Genomic DNA, 15,400 nt, shown 5'->3' on the forward strand with positions numbered 1-15,400 from the left:
ATCTATCTCGAAGTCTAATTCAAGATCTTTCTTCTTCAAAAGATCTCGTTGTTGGAAAACCTAGGATACTTGTTGAGAGATGTCAAAGACCATTAAAGGAGGAAGAGATGACCTTGTCTTAGCCAATTCAATAGCACATGCTTGACAAGCGATAGAAAAGTCCTCCCATAAAATAAGATCATTAGTCCCTAGCAGACGAACTTGGGCCATCAGTTACAGAGATAGTTTAATCTGCATACCTGGTGTTTCTAGTAACTTTACTCTTTCATAAAGAGCTAGAACTTCTTCAAGAATTTTAACCTCTAGAGATGTAGAAACTGGAACATAATCAATGACAAGCGTTGATTAAAATGAGACACTCAATAAGTATGATAACACATGAAGTTAGAATGCTTACTTTCATTTGACGCTTGATCTTTGGAAGTCTTGTTATTCCCAGTCCCTTGGTCAAGGTGCTAATGCTGAGACACAACAAGGCATATTAGCATCGAAGTAAAGGGGTATATAAAGACGATTTGGATATTATCACTTACCAAAGTCTGAAGATGTACTTTTTCCCACAAGAGCTTCTTCACAAAGACTTGACTCTGTAGCATTATATGTTTGATGAGTAGTCTGAAGCTCAGAATTCCTAGCCTGGACATCTGTAGTGTCATTTTGCACTACTACAACAGGGGTAGATTCCGTGGTACTTGGTTCGGCTTCATCATGAACCTCTACTTCTTGTTCTTGAGCAACCATAGAAGGTTGATTTGGTCCAAGTGATGGATCCGAAGCTGGACTACGCTTAGGATCTCTGTTTCCTTATTTAGCTTCATCTTGAGTGTCTACCAACTTGTTTGGATAAACTACAGAAGGTTAGTTTGGTTCAAGCGATGACTTTGAAGCTAGGGTTGACAGATCATTAGCTAGGGGCATTAGTGCTCACAGTAACATCGTCAGACCGAATGGACTTGTTTGCTTGGCTGGAGGTAGGATTTACAGGTTGATCTGAATGAAGAGAAGAAGTAGAAGTTGGTTCTGTAAAAGGAACTTCAAGGTTTGATTTGCAAGGGCCTGATTGATCACCCACATTATCTTCAAGACCTGAAACATTAGGATCATTACCAGATGATGAACTACACCCCATTAGCTGATTATGTGAAGCTAAATCAGCACCCTGACTCTTGCTAGAGTCAACATTACCCTTTCTCTTCTTATCAGGTCCTTGATATGTTGGGGGAGAGGGTATAGGATCGCGAGGGGGTGACTTCTCTAAGGACAACAGGCTAAAATCAGCAATTTTTCTAACAAATCTAGATGGCTTGTTGTATCTTCTAATTCTTCTTCATCAATTTCAATCGAAACAGGGTTGGAAGGCGTGGTCTTCTCTGGGGACTTTCGTTTCTTTTTAATGTTGGGAACTAGACCAAAATTAATTTAGAGTTTACGAACAAAGGTTTTCTTACTTTTGGAGATCCCTTAGAGTTTACCAACTCAAGTGAATTTCCCAATACCCAATGATTGATATTTATAGGGAAAAGTTCTCAAGGATTCCCATCATCTTTCAATGTGGGATAGTTGGTAAAAAGCAAAAATAAGATTTAATTTAATTGCAAACTAAATTAAAAAGCCAAAACAATCATCAAACAACAAGTGGCATAAGGTGAGTAAGGGAGTAGGTGAGGACTACAAGGGGAGGACCACCTCCCCTTTGCTTCCCAAGCCACCCTTTCAAAAAACCGGGTGCAATGGGATGGTGCCAATGGCAGCGGCACCAAGGCAGCCATGCTGGTGCCCGGTCCCTCGGCTGGGCGTGCTAGTTAGGCCTTCCCGCACCAGCCCGCAATAACAAGCCTCGCAAATGCCGGCTGCTTTGTTGCTAGGTGTTGTTGTTGCTACGCACCAAGCTTGGTTATGCAGCTTGTGCCTAGCGCGCCTCGCTGCTACCTCTCGCATGTTGGTAGGCTACTGCTTGCTTGCGGCTGAAAGGAATGGTGTCCTTCCAACAAGTGTATTATTCTGATAGAGGGTTCAAAATTATTACAGAGCTAATTCTTCAGTAAGGTCAAGTGATCGGAATGCCTAGGTGGAGGCCGCTTACGATCAGTAATATTAAGGTACAATTAATATTACAGCTTAATCTTAACTGAACCCTTCGGGTCAAACCCAATCGAACAACCGATCCATTACGACGAATCAATCCGAAGGATTCAATGAGTCGTAGGAGTTTTACAAACACAGACGTCAGATATCGAGCCTAGGGCGTCGAGACCGAGCTTCGCAAAATAACAAGCAACAAGTACGAGCGAAGCCGTAGCATCACATTGGCCTAGACATGTGAAGTGCAAGGCTAGGCTAGCTCATCGCAAGCCTAGGCGCACCATGTGTGTGCTAGGCACACAAGGCAGTCCATCGCAGCGGCATGCATGCGTGTGTGCATGCCTTCGCATGGCACAGCACCACCGCAGCATGCGTGCTTGGGTGCCTAGATGCCATTGCAGCCTTCGCATGGCATAACATTACTATCGCAGCCCATCGCACAAGCACAACACCATTGCAGTGCTAGGCACTTGCGTGTGTACGTGTGTGTGTGCCTAGGGCTGTCGCACCATCACAGCACACAGCACAGCCTATCGCATGGCTAGGCCTATACGTGTGTGCGTGTGCATGCATGGCATCGCAGCATCTCTAGCACAACACGAAGCATCGCATGCTTGTGCGCGTTGGCGAGGCAATGCCCAGCATGCGTAGCTCGCTAGCAGCACGCATGCTGTCTATGCGAGTGTGTGCGAGAAGGGGCGGGCAGCAGCACCACGCACCAGCTATCATGGCTGTGCGTGTGTGTGTGCATATGCGTTGGATGGGCAGCGGCAGCTCGCTAGCAACGCCCAACGCCTAGCAAGCAGCAGCAGCGAGGGCATCACCCAGCATAGCAGCATGCAGCGAGCATGTGCTGGCTTGGGTTGATGCATGTTGGGTGGCAGTGCTAGCTGGCAGCCAGCCCAGCAGCCCTTGGTGATGCCGGTTTGTGAGAGGTGGGGACCAATGCTTGGAGCATGCCTTGGGGAGCAAGGCAATGGAACCCCTATTGGTTTTGGTCCTCACCTAACTCTCTCTCTCCCCTTGACACTTGTTGCATTATGATTGCTTTGATTAATTATTTAATTTAGAATTAAATAAATTATCACATTTTCTCATTCTCCCACATTGGTTAGAGAATGAAATCCAAGGGTTCATTTCCCTATAAATACCAAGGCTTTGGAATTTGGGAAAGAACACACTTGAGTGGAACTATATAGGCATCTCCATTGTTGAGAATACCTTAAGTTCGTAAAATTCCAAAGTTTATATTATGTCCGGGTCCCGACTAACCTTCGGGGCTTAGGACGATCGGGTCGGGTTCGAGGGTACAAACCGTCGGAGGCCTTGCATTTGCGAGGTTGAAGTAAGAGCTCTATTAGCGAGCGAAGCACGCGTTTAGGGTATAATTCTTTATCCTTTCTTCTTTTAATTATGTGTTAATTATGTTTTGCATGCTTTAATTTCTTTAGTTATCGGGGCGGGTCTTGGGGGATTTCTTTCCGCGTAGTGAGGGTCACTACGAAACCCTACAGCGCATGGCTGCTCGGCCAGCTCGCCCAGCTAGTGCATGCGATGCATGCTGGGCTTGCGGTCAAGCCTTCCCTTACGGCAAGGAGCCCGACTAGCCATACTAGCCTACCTAGCCCTCAATTGGCTAGGCCATATCGAGGCTAGGATTTTCACGTGCGTTGACTTGTTGTTTGACTGATTTTTCCGTCTCGTCGATTCCTAAATTCGACTTGACTTTCGACGCTCGGCTTCGAAGCTCTAAGCTTGGAATCGGACGTCTTAGTTCGTAAAATCACTATCGACTCATTTAATTCTTCGGATTAATTCGTCATTTCGGTTCGGTTACACGATTGGGTGTGACCCAAAGGGTTCAGTCAAGAGCAAGCTGTAATTCTAATATTACATTAATATTTCTGATCAGAAGCGGCCTTCAGCTAGGCATTCCGATCACTTAACCTCACTGAATAATTAGCTTTCCTAATTAATTCCAAACCCTCTATCAGAATAATACACTTGTTCAAAGGACACCATTCCTTTCAATCTCCCACTTGTCCTTCTGGACAAATGTGCTGATTGTGTATAGCCTGTTTTCTAGGTCACCTAATGTCTCTTCGTGAACAGTAAGGTTAGATTCTTCATCATCCTTATTACGTCAAGAAGTTTTTCTCGAATTCCGAGTTCGACTGTCAATAAGCAGATGATTTCTAAAATCCATCTGAGCACGGCCATGCATTTTCACAGTCTCGCTCTTCGAGAGGTCTTGTAAACAAGAAAGACATATTCCCTACTGTTAATAAGGGGACATTCCCTGTCTTGCATTGTTAGCTTCCCTTACTAAGAGGCCCTAGCCGCCCGAGTCTTGCCTTTATAATCCCCTTGTATGGCAGACGTTTGACAACATCAAAACGGACTAGTACTCAAACAAGAGAACTTACAATACTCATGGTTGATGAAAGAGGTTCTGATAGCCATAATGAGTAATATACTTATGACGATTGTTAAATCTCTTAAAGTATTCTCATAGGTCGATCCGGTATAGTTCCAAACCAATACCTCTGCAAATGATTTATGACATTATTGTCCTTGTAGCACAAGAAACGGTGCTATAAATCATACTACACACTAATCTCACGTGGTCATTAGTCGTCAAACTTCCAAATGACCTTGATTAGGGATAATTTGATATGATATTCAACGTTCACTTAATAGGTGTTTCTTTATCCAAGACATGGCCTTGATACCCTATTTTGAATGTTCAAATCGAATGGACTCATTATTTAATTCTAAACCACAATTAAATAGAAATGGAATAAAAATTTGCGAAAAATTAAATTATTCCATAAATGAATGGTTTCAACATAGTGTTTTACATTAAAGTCTCTAAAACTTAATTAAAACACATAAGCAGGGAAATCAAAGCCAATCTCCAATATGCTTGATTCCCATTGCCTCAACGTGCTTGTTGTGTTTCACTTGAGGCAAAGGTTTAGTGAGTGGATCGGCTACATTGTCGTCCGTTCCAATCTTACAAATTCTGATTTCACCCTCGGACTTCCATTCCGTTATCATGTGAAATCGCCTCATGACATGTTTGACTTTTTGATGCTCCCTTGGCTCTCTAGCCTGAGCAATAGCCCCACTATTATCACAATAGAGGTCTATTGGTCCCTTTATTGAGGGTACAACACCAAGTTTCCAATGAACTTACGAATCCAAAGTGCCTCCTTAGTTGCTTCGGAAGCTGCCAAGTATTCGGCTTCAATTGTAGAATATGCAGTAGAGATTTTCTTAGCACTCTTCCAACTGAACGCTACTCCATTTAGATAGAACACGTACCTTAATTGCGACTTGAAGTCGTCTTTGTCAGTTTGGAAGCTTGCGTCGGTTTAACCTTCAACAACCAAATCCTTACTCCCACCATAGACCAGAAATTTATCCCCTTTGCAGGTACTTTAGGATATTCTCGGTTGCAGTCCAATGCGCCTCTCCTAGGTCTGATTGGTATCGGCTCGTAGCACTCAAGGCATCATCCGGCCTAGTACATATCATGGCATACATGATCAATCCAATAAGCAAAGCATATGGAATCTGACTCATTCTCTCTTGCTCATCAGGTGTCTTTGGACACTGTTTCTTGTTGAGAGTTATGCCATGAGACATGGGTAGGTGGCCGCTCTTGGTTCCTACCATAATGAATCGTGCCAATACCTTATCAATATAAGTACTTTGGCTTAATCAAATCATCCTTTTAGATCTGTCTCTATAGATCTTGATGCCCAATATGTACTGTGCCTTTCCCAAGTCCTTCATTGAAAAACACTTACCATGCCAGCCCTTTACGGACTCTAACAGTTTAGTGCTGTTTCCAATGAGTAATATGTCATCGACATATAAGATGAGGAATGCGATGTCACTCCCACTGACCTTCTTGTAAACACAAGACTCATCTGGATTCTTGATAAAACCAAACTCACTAATGGCTTCATCGAATCGCAGATTCCAACTTCTGTTTGCCTGCTTTAGTCCATAAATGGACTTCTTAAGCTTTCATACCTTCCCAGCATCGTTTGGATCTACAAAACCTTTTGGCCGTGTCATGTACACAGTTTCTTCCAAAATCCCATTAAGGAAGGCGGTTTTGACGTCCATTTGCCATATCTCATAATCATAATATGCGACAATTGCTAGGATAATCCGGACGGAATTAAGCTTGGCGACTAGCGAAAAGGTTTCATCATAATCAACGCCGTGAATTTTCCTATAACTTTTTTACACCAATCTAGCTTTGTATATACATTTCCATCTTTGTCGATTTTCAACTTGAAAATCCATTTGCAACCAATAGGTGTGTAACCTTCGGGTAAATCAACCAAGTCCTAGACTTGATTTTCAAACATGGAGTCCATCTCGGATTTCATGGCTTCTTGCCATTTTGCAGAGTCAGGGCTCGTCATAGCTTGTTTGTATGTCGCTAGCTCATCTTAATCCATAACTAGGATGTCTTGATTCTCGGTTAGGACGATACCGAGGTATCTGAAAGGAATGGTGTCCTTCCAACAAGTGTATTATTCCAATAGAGGGTTCAGAATTATTACAGAGCTAATTCTTCAGTAAGGTCAAGTGATCGGAATGCCTAGGTGGAGGCCGCTTCCGATCAGTAATATCGAGGTACAATTGATATTAAAGCTTAATCTTAACTGAACCCTTCGGTTCGAACCCAATCGAATCTCCGCTCCGAGACGTCGAATTAATCCGAAAATAGTTAATGAGTCGACAGAGTTTTACGAATACAGACGTCGAAAATCGAGCCTAGGGCGTCGATACCGAGCGTCGCAAAATCACAAGCAACAAGTACTAGCGTAGCCGTAGCTAGGCTAGGCTAGCTCATAGCATGCCTAGGTGCACCATGTGTGTGCTAGGCGCACCATGGTGTACTAGGCACCATCGCAGCCTAGGCGCACCCTGGCAGCCCATCGCAAGCTAGCATGGGTGCCTAGGTGCGCATGGAAGCCATCGCAGGCCACACAGGCACCAGGCAGCCCATAGCAGCTAGCAAGCATGCTAGCGTAGTGCCTGGGTGCATATGGCGCCTATCGCAGGACATGGCAGCACCAGGTGCACCATGGCAAGCATTAGGTGCTGCGTGCGTGCGTGCCTGGCTTGGCAGCACCATCGCAAGCACCAAGTGCTGGCATGGTTGGCTGCCTGGCAATGGCGCACCATGTGCGTGTGCTTGAGTGCTAGCCTTTGCATGGCAGCACCAAGTATCACAGAACATGCGAGAGGCTGCGCGCCAGTGTGATGCCAGGCCTCGCACAAGCAGCCTCGCACCACAGGCGCATCGATGCGTGTGGGCTGGCAATGCGTGGTGCGTGGCGCATGGCTGGTGCATGGCGCATGGCTGATGCGAGGCATGTGCGACCAGCCAATGCGTGGGATGCGAGGGCCAGCATCAGCGATGCCCAAAGGCACAAGCTGGGCGATGCATGGTTGCGCATGCGATGGCAAGGCAGCACCACGCATATGCGTGTGTGTGTGCCTACGATAGCAACAAGGCAACTCCACGCATATGTGTGTGCGTATGCCTGCGACAGCAAGGCACCAGCGCCAGCGATGCCCAGCAAGTGCTAGCTGGGCGATGCATGGTGTGCGTGCAATAGTGGCGCTGGGCAAATTGGTGCGTGATGCTTGGTGCGCTAGCCAAGCAAGCTAGCTGGCTGTGCGTGCTGGCAGCGCCAGGTGGCAGCCAGCCTAGCTGCCTTGCAAGTGGCGGTTTGAAAGGGGAAGTGGGGACCAAAGCCACCAAGCTTCCCTTGGGGAGCAAGGCAATGGTCCCCCCCATGGGATATAGTCCTTACCTAACCCATTCTCTCCTTTTGCCACTTGTTGGCTTGTGATTGTTTTGCATAATTATTTATTTTAGAAATAAATAAATTATTGCAATTGCACATGATCCCACATTGATCATGAAAAGGGGTTTCAAGTCCCCATTCTCTATAAATACCTACTTGGTTGGGATTTTGAGAATACAACCTTGAGTGGAATTAAAAAGGCAACTCTAGAAAAGAGTAAACCTTTGATTCGTAAAACTCATAGTTAATTTTGTCCGGGTCTTGACTAACCTTCAAGACTTAGGACGCTCGGGTCGGGTCGAGGGTACGATCCGTCGGAGATCTCGTCTTTTCGGGATTTTGAAGTAAGAGCTCTTTAGGAGCGAAGCACGCGTTAAAGGTATAATTCTTGTCCTTAATCTTGTTTGATTAAGTTTATTATGCTTGTTTAATTGCTTTAATTAAGGGGCGGGTCTTGGTGGGTTTCCTTCCGCGTAGTGTCGGGTCACTACGAAACCCTACAGTATCTATCCGGTTTAGACCTTGGCCTTTGCGACCTACGCAGGGTAGTAGATTGAGCATTTTCATTGTCAGTTTGACGTTGAACATTGTCGGTTTGACTCTGACCATTGTCAACAGCTGCTTCTAAAGCACTTTGATTGTTAGTTTTGTCAGGTTGACTTTGTTGCTCATCTTCTTGAACTTTATCAAGTTCGATTTTCCTCCCACTTGTCATTTTGGAAAGATGCTCCTTTTCCAAAAAGAAACCATCTCGAGCAACAAATACTTTGTTCTCAGATTGGTTGTAGAAGTGATACCCCTTTGTTTCTTTTGGAGGTTTCAATTCTGAGAGAATTCCATGTTCTTTAAGATGATCGTCGAATTCGTAGCTCAAATACTTGCCACCTCGATCCGATTGAAGTGCTTTGATTTTCTTGCCAAGCTGATTTTCCACTTCACTCTGAAGTTCTTTGAATTTCTCAAAAGATTCAAATTTGTGCGACATAAGGTAGACATAGCCATATCTACTATAGTCGTCCGTGAATGTGATAAAATAGCGATAACCATTTCTTGCGGTTGTGCTCATTGGTCCACATACATCGGTGTGTATAAGACCCAATAAATCGCTAGCCCTTTCTCCCAACTTGGAGAATGGTTGCTTTATCATCTTACCTAGTAAGCATCCTTCCCAGTTTTCCAACGACTCTAAGTCGAATGAATCAAGAATCCCTTCGTGAAGAAGTTTCTTGATGCGTTTGATGTTAATATGGCCAAGACGACAATGCAACAAGTAGGTTTGATTCGACACCACGATGTCAGCCCTTTTGGTGGTATCATTAACATTATAAATCTATTTATCTAGTCACATTGAAAATGTGTAATCCTATGAAACATATAAGCAAGACATTCAAAACAACCTTTGTTATAGGCTTGTGATCAAAATAACCCGGTGTCCAATGCCATAAATCAAAATATGTTTGATGGTAAGCAAAAAAAAACGAGAATTAGTTCTATTACAAGCCTAAAGATAAATATTGTGCCTACAAACACGGCAGGAGGACCATCTTCATCTTCCGGTCGTAGTTGCACATTCACTTGTGAAGCCTCTCACTTGGTCCTTGAAAATAGGAGTATAAAGTGAGTCATACATGGTATCCAATACCTATGAATAGCTTTATACACAAGTGTTAATGAAGATTCCTGAGGTAGATGGAACATTCCTCTTTTCCTCATCTTCTTGGAAGATCTTGCATTCCCTCTTGTAGTGGCCTTGCCCACCACAATAGAAGCATCGCATCATCGCTTTGTTCTTGAACTCCTTCTTCTTCACTCTCAAGGGAATCTTGGTAGCTCCATAGGAGTCGGCCTTGCGTAGTTGCACCACCTCATTCAATGAGTATGACTTCTTCCTGGCTGCCATATGCATTCTAAGTGCATCATTGCCCGGGTGGAGTGAGCCAAGCAAGATATGACCCACCATCTCATCCTCCAATGGGATTCCAAGAAGCTCCATATGCTTGAAGAGCCTAGTTATTCTAAGAACATGAGGTTGGAGGGGCATACCGGGTCTCAATTTGGTATTGTTGACCCTAGAACGAACTCGGTACCTTTCCTTGGCAAGGAAACCTTCCTCCGGGGACTTCATTTTCATGTTCACAAATGACCTAGTCAGATTATGAACATTTAAGTTCCGAGTCTCGGAAGACATATTGACTAGCTCCTTAAGATTATTAAGAAGCATGTCCGGAAGATATGAGGTGAACTTCCTCTTCCAATCCTCCGGAAGGGAGTTCCTCATCAAATTTGTGACCTTGTAACAATCCAAGGACCAAGTTTCATGAGTTTTCATCACTCATGAGTCCCTTAGAGAAGAAGCTTGGAATGGGAGTGTCCAATATGTACCCCATGGAACTATTCCGTAGAGTTCTCCGGAGTTCCTCTTCCAATTCCTTGAAATTGACCAAGTTTAGGCTAAAAGCCAACTTGTCGGGAGTTCCGAGCACATGTTATTGTACTGTTAATTCCAGACATTTTTCTGCAATTGAAAGAATTTGCAATGAAAAACCATTCATAAAACCAATAAGTTTGCAATTTAAAGCATACATGCAATCTTTCAATCTTATTAAGCGTTTTATCCACACGTTTAAAAATGTCCCTTTTAGGCGAGAATAAAACGATTCCAAGACCCCAAATATCAGGAAGTGATTAAGCATGCTTTGGCTTGTTTTAACACTTAATATTTTTAGGTAAGCAATCCAATTGCTAATAGCTCTAAGCTACTCTTTGTTCGATAAAACGTCGCATCTAATGCTTTCTTGACATTTATCTCTATTGCCACAACATCTAAAGACTCCTTAATGATATCGTTGAGTTTAACCATAAATAAGCGTATACCTAGTATACCTTACGTCCTTAGGAAAGTAGTAATGCCTTGCTTTGGCATAGCCCATTACTATTCTCATTAGTTCGGTAAGTGTCATTTTGGAATGACAAATTTTAACTCAATATTATAAGGACTTAGGGTTTCAATGTTGGTTGATTTAAGTGAACTAAACTAATCATTCAACATTCGAAATCCTAAACATGCATCTAATATCGCAATTATATATAAGCAAAATATATAGGGAATAAATAGAGATGCATTTGGTAAGTAGAATGACCCCTTGAAACTTGAATCTTCAAATCTTCAAGGGCCTTCATTGCATCTTCTTGGCTTCGTTTTCTTAGAAACGCCGTCTTCAAGACATCATTACCAATTATGCAACTACTAATAATAAGACTAGGTTTTAATCTAAATATCAAGGTACAAAAATACTCAATGGCATGCTGCCCGTATTTGGATTTACAAAAGTACTTAACGGAATGCAGTCCGTATTTACTATCCTAGTCGGGCCCCACTAGTTGCCATTTTGTAAAACCTGCATTAGAATATCTATTCCATTCATCCATTCACTTCTAAAGTGAATGGACCAAGCATTTTACAAAATAAATCAAGCAACAATGCAAAACACGCGCAGACTAGTAACTAACTTAGGTGGTTAATCCGATTAACGCGCCTAATTAAAACTAGTCAGGTTGTTATCCGATTATGTGAATTAACGGAATAATAATAGCTCAAACGATAAATGAAACTCCCACTAAATTCCATATCCATTTTAATTAAAATTAATCCAATTAAAATTAATTAAGCTGGTTGATACAAAATGTTGCCAAATTATTTTGCAAGTGCCGGGAAAAACCGAGGCTTAGCCTCGTTTTAATTAAAACAAGACTACAAAAAATGGCAAAATAAAAGCCCCTCAACGGCCGAGTAAGTAGCATCTAAACCGAGTCTCGGCTTGCTAGGCATCAAGGCCTTATTGCCATGCATGGGTGCTTCCCGCATAGGCACAACAGCGTGCAAGCCACCTGCTAGTCACTAGCAGTGTCACAGTATGCTCAGCATGCTTGCGTCTCGCTAGCGCTAGCAGCGTGCTTGTGAGCTTGCTGGTGCTGGTCGTAGCCTGTGCGGGCTGGCACTGTATAGCAGTCGCAGCATTGCACCACACGCACACACTGCCGCACCAAGTGTTGCTGCTCGCACACACTCACGCACCAGCACGATGCACTCCCTTGGCAGCCACGTTGAGGGTGGTGCTCGAGGCTTGGTGTCTTATTTTACGCGCATATGCATCAGAATTTTATTTTGATTTTATGTGTAACATAAAAAATTAATTCTAGATTGATTTTAGACCTAATATTGAGCAATAATGAAAACAAAACAAGTCCAACTTAAATAAATTCAATTTTAGTGCACAAATCAAATTTAATTCAAGAACCATTCTTTAAATTATTTTTGGCTCAACTTGATGCTACAAAAATTAAGGGCTATTCTCACAATCACTAGTAGAAAAAATGAAATAGGCAACCCCCCTATGGCAATGGTTCATAAAAACCGTTGCCAACTTAAGTGAGCGCCATTTTAAATATCAGAGTTGGCAACGATTAACCGTTGCCAATTTTTTTTTTTTAAAAACAAAAAATTGATTAACATTAACCGTTGCCAATTGCGTTTTTTTTTTAAAAAAAATAAATAAATAAAAGGTAAAGGTTTGGCAACGGTTAACCGTTGCCAAGTAAAAAAAAAAAAAATTCCGGTTTACAACGTTCATCTTCAACTTTCATTCATTCAATTCAATTCGATTTTTGTTCTGCTTTCCCTCCCACGACGCCTCTGCTTTCATTCAATTCCCAAACGCTTAGCTTCCTCCATTTTCCATTGAATCTTCCATTGTTATCAACGTACATTGCAAGCAGCAACTCCTATTTGGGCTTCAATTCGTTCTTCTCCTCACGCACTGCACTCCTGTCTGGGCTCTGTTCTTCTCCATTTTCCATTGAAGCTTCCATTGAAGGTTTTGCCTCCTCACGCACGTAGCCTCCTGTCTGGGCTTCGTTCTTCTCCTCACGCACGCACTCAGTTCTTCTCTTCTGCCTCCCTCCATGCGTTATTGAAGCAGCTTCGACCTAGGTAAGTAATAACGCTCCTCCATTCACTTAGCTTCTCCATGTATTGCATTAAAACCATTATTGGATTTTTTGAGGAATTTGTCTTTAGTTTAATATTTGAAAGTTTCTTGTAATTGCTAGGGCTTGTCCGTTAAACGCGCAAGGCTCCCCCTCCATTAAACGCACAAGGCTGCCCCTCCACAATGTAAGTCCTTTGTAGTTGTTATTGTTGTTGTTTAGTCAATTAATTAAACTTTGTTGCTGTTTACCCCAAACCTCCAAAGTAGCACCCTCAAATTCACCTATCCACCATACATAAAAACTACATACAATATGTTATCAAAAAAGTAATAAGTCATGTAGCATTATAATTGCAGCAATAAGAGGTATTGCACAGTAGTTCACACACTATTATATGTTCATATATACTTTAGCTTAATATAAAACCATGCATGTTTTGTATATGAACTTATCGCAAAAGAGCTTATAATCAAGATTCAAAAAGCCCTTCACCAAAATACCTTAGCTTTATAAATAAATAAAGCTTTAGGGTTTAGAGTTTAGGGTTTAGAGTTTAGGGTTTAGAGTTTAGGGTTTAGGGTTTAGGGTTGAGAGTTTAGGGTTTAGGGTTTAGGGTTAAGGGTTAAGGGTTTAGGGTTAAGGGTTTAGGGTTTAGGGTTTAGGGTTTAGGGTTTGAATATACTTTTCTTTATGAGTTGCTTCTCACTATATATATGCGTGTTTCAGGCTAAGAAATGGGTGTCAAGGGCTTCTAGGGTAAGATCATCAGTTTGGAGAGTGGGCGGAAAACATCCTGGTATGGTATCTTACTCTGACTGTCCTTGTTCTTGCATTGCTCACTAATATCATTCTTATCTTTTCCCTTAATCTGGTTTTCTATTTGTGTTCTATATAGGTTACACTGAAAAAGATTATCAGGAATTTTTGGGCGAAGCATAGACCTTGGCATTGACCTTCTATTTGAGAGTGTTGAGCCTTTATAGGTACTCAGGTATATATATATATATATATATATTATATATATATATTATATATATATATATATATAACTTTATGTGCTTTAAATAAGTTCTTGGTTGCACAATTTTGTGGAGATGGTGTGTGATATTACTTTGGTGCATCTTCTATCATGATGTGTGATTAAACCATTGGTTTTTAATTGATTGCATGTATCATCATATGCCTAGATACCCGTTCAAGGCTTTCTCATTAGGAGAAAGTCTTGAATAGTCCCCGGTTGGGACTGTTCTTGAACGTTTACTCTCACTTAGGTGGTGAATGTATGTCAGTTTTTTCGATTTTAAGGAACATCTTGGCTTAGCATTTCCTCGATCACCATGTTCTCTGGGTACATATGTGGGTAAGTAATTACCTACGTCGTGTACTTGGAGAAATGGGGGGAAATGCTGCCGGATTTTCCTTAAAATTGGAAATCTGATATACATTCACTAGTGAGAGTAAACGTTCAAGGATGGGTTAGGTTGGAGTGATAAGGACCCTTTGGAAGCATATATGCATTTTTGTATCTATATGAATGTTATATGCATGTTGTGTGTTTGAATTTGATTTGTATATATAATAGATGTAGCAATTATACATTATTCGTAATATGTTGCCATGTTTAGAGACAATTTACTTAATGGAGAGGGATCGTGGATGGATGTATGGTAGACGTGATACATTGGAATTCTTTAATGGGGTTCAAGAGTTCTGCGAGACGGCTTCATCTTATCAGCGCAGAATGGGTTTCGAGTGCCTCCATTGTCCTTGTGTTGATTGTAATAATGTGAAGGTGGTCAATAGTGTTGATATCATTAGAGATCATGTAGTTTGTCGTGGGTTTAGGGTTAAATATCATGTGTGGATTTGGCATGGTGAAGAAGGAGAGTACAGTGGGGATGTTATTGGGTATGATGTGCATGATGATAGAAGCAATGATATCCGTGTGGACGAGGAATACAAGAATGATGAACATATTGATGATGATGGTGCTAAGGAGGGATTTGAGGATGATCATGTGGATGAGGTTGAGGATGAAGGTGTGGATGAGATGATGCGTGGTTTTGAAGGTGACGTGTTTGAGTCATTATCGGAGGCTTCTAAAAAGCCTTTGTATCCTGGGTGCAAAAAATACTCCAAACTATCAGCCGCGCTAACTCTTTTTAACATTAAGTCGAAGCATGGGTGGACGGACAGTAGTTTTACTTCCTTGTTGAGCGTGTTAAGTGAGATGTTGCCAGATGGGAATGAAATTCCTAAGTCTTACTATTACGCTAAGAAGCTCATGTGTCCATTTGGTTTGGAGTATAAGAAGATACATGCATGTCCTAATGATTGTATTCTTTACCGAAATGAATATGAAAAATTGGAGGAGTGTCCAAGATGCAAGAAATCGCGCTACAAGCGCAAGAGTTGCAATGTTGGTACGAAGGGACCTCCTGCTAAGGTGTTGTGGTATCTTCCCATAATTCCTAGGTTTAAGCGTC

Source organism: Chenopodium quinoa, unplaced genomic scaffold (genome assembly GCF_001683475.1).
Source record: "Chenopodium quinoa cultivar QQ74 unplaced genomic scaffold, ASM168347v1, whole genome shotgun sequence".
NCBI classification, from domain to species: domain Eukaryota; kingdom Viridiplantae; phylum Streptophyta; class Magnoliopsida; order Caryophyllales; family Amaranthaceae; genus Chenopodium; species Chenopodium quinoa.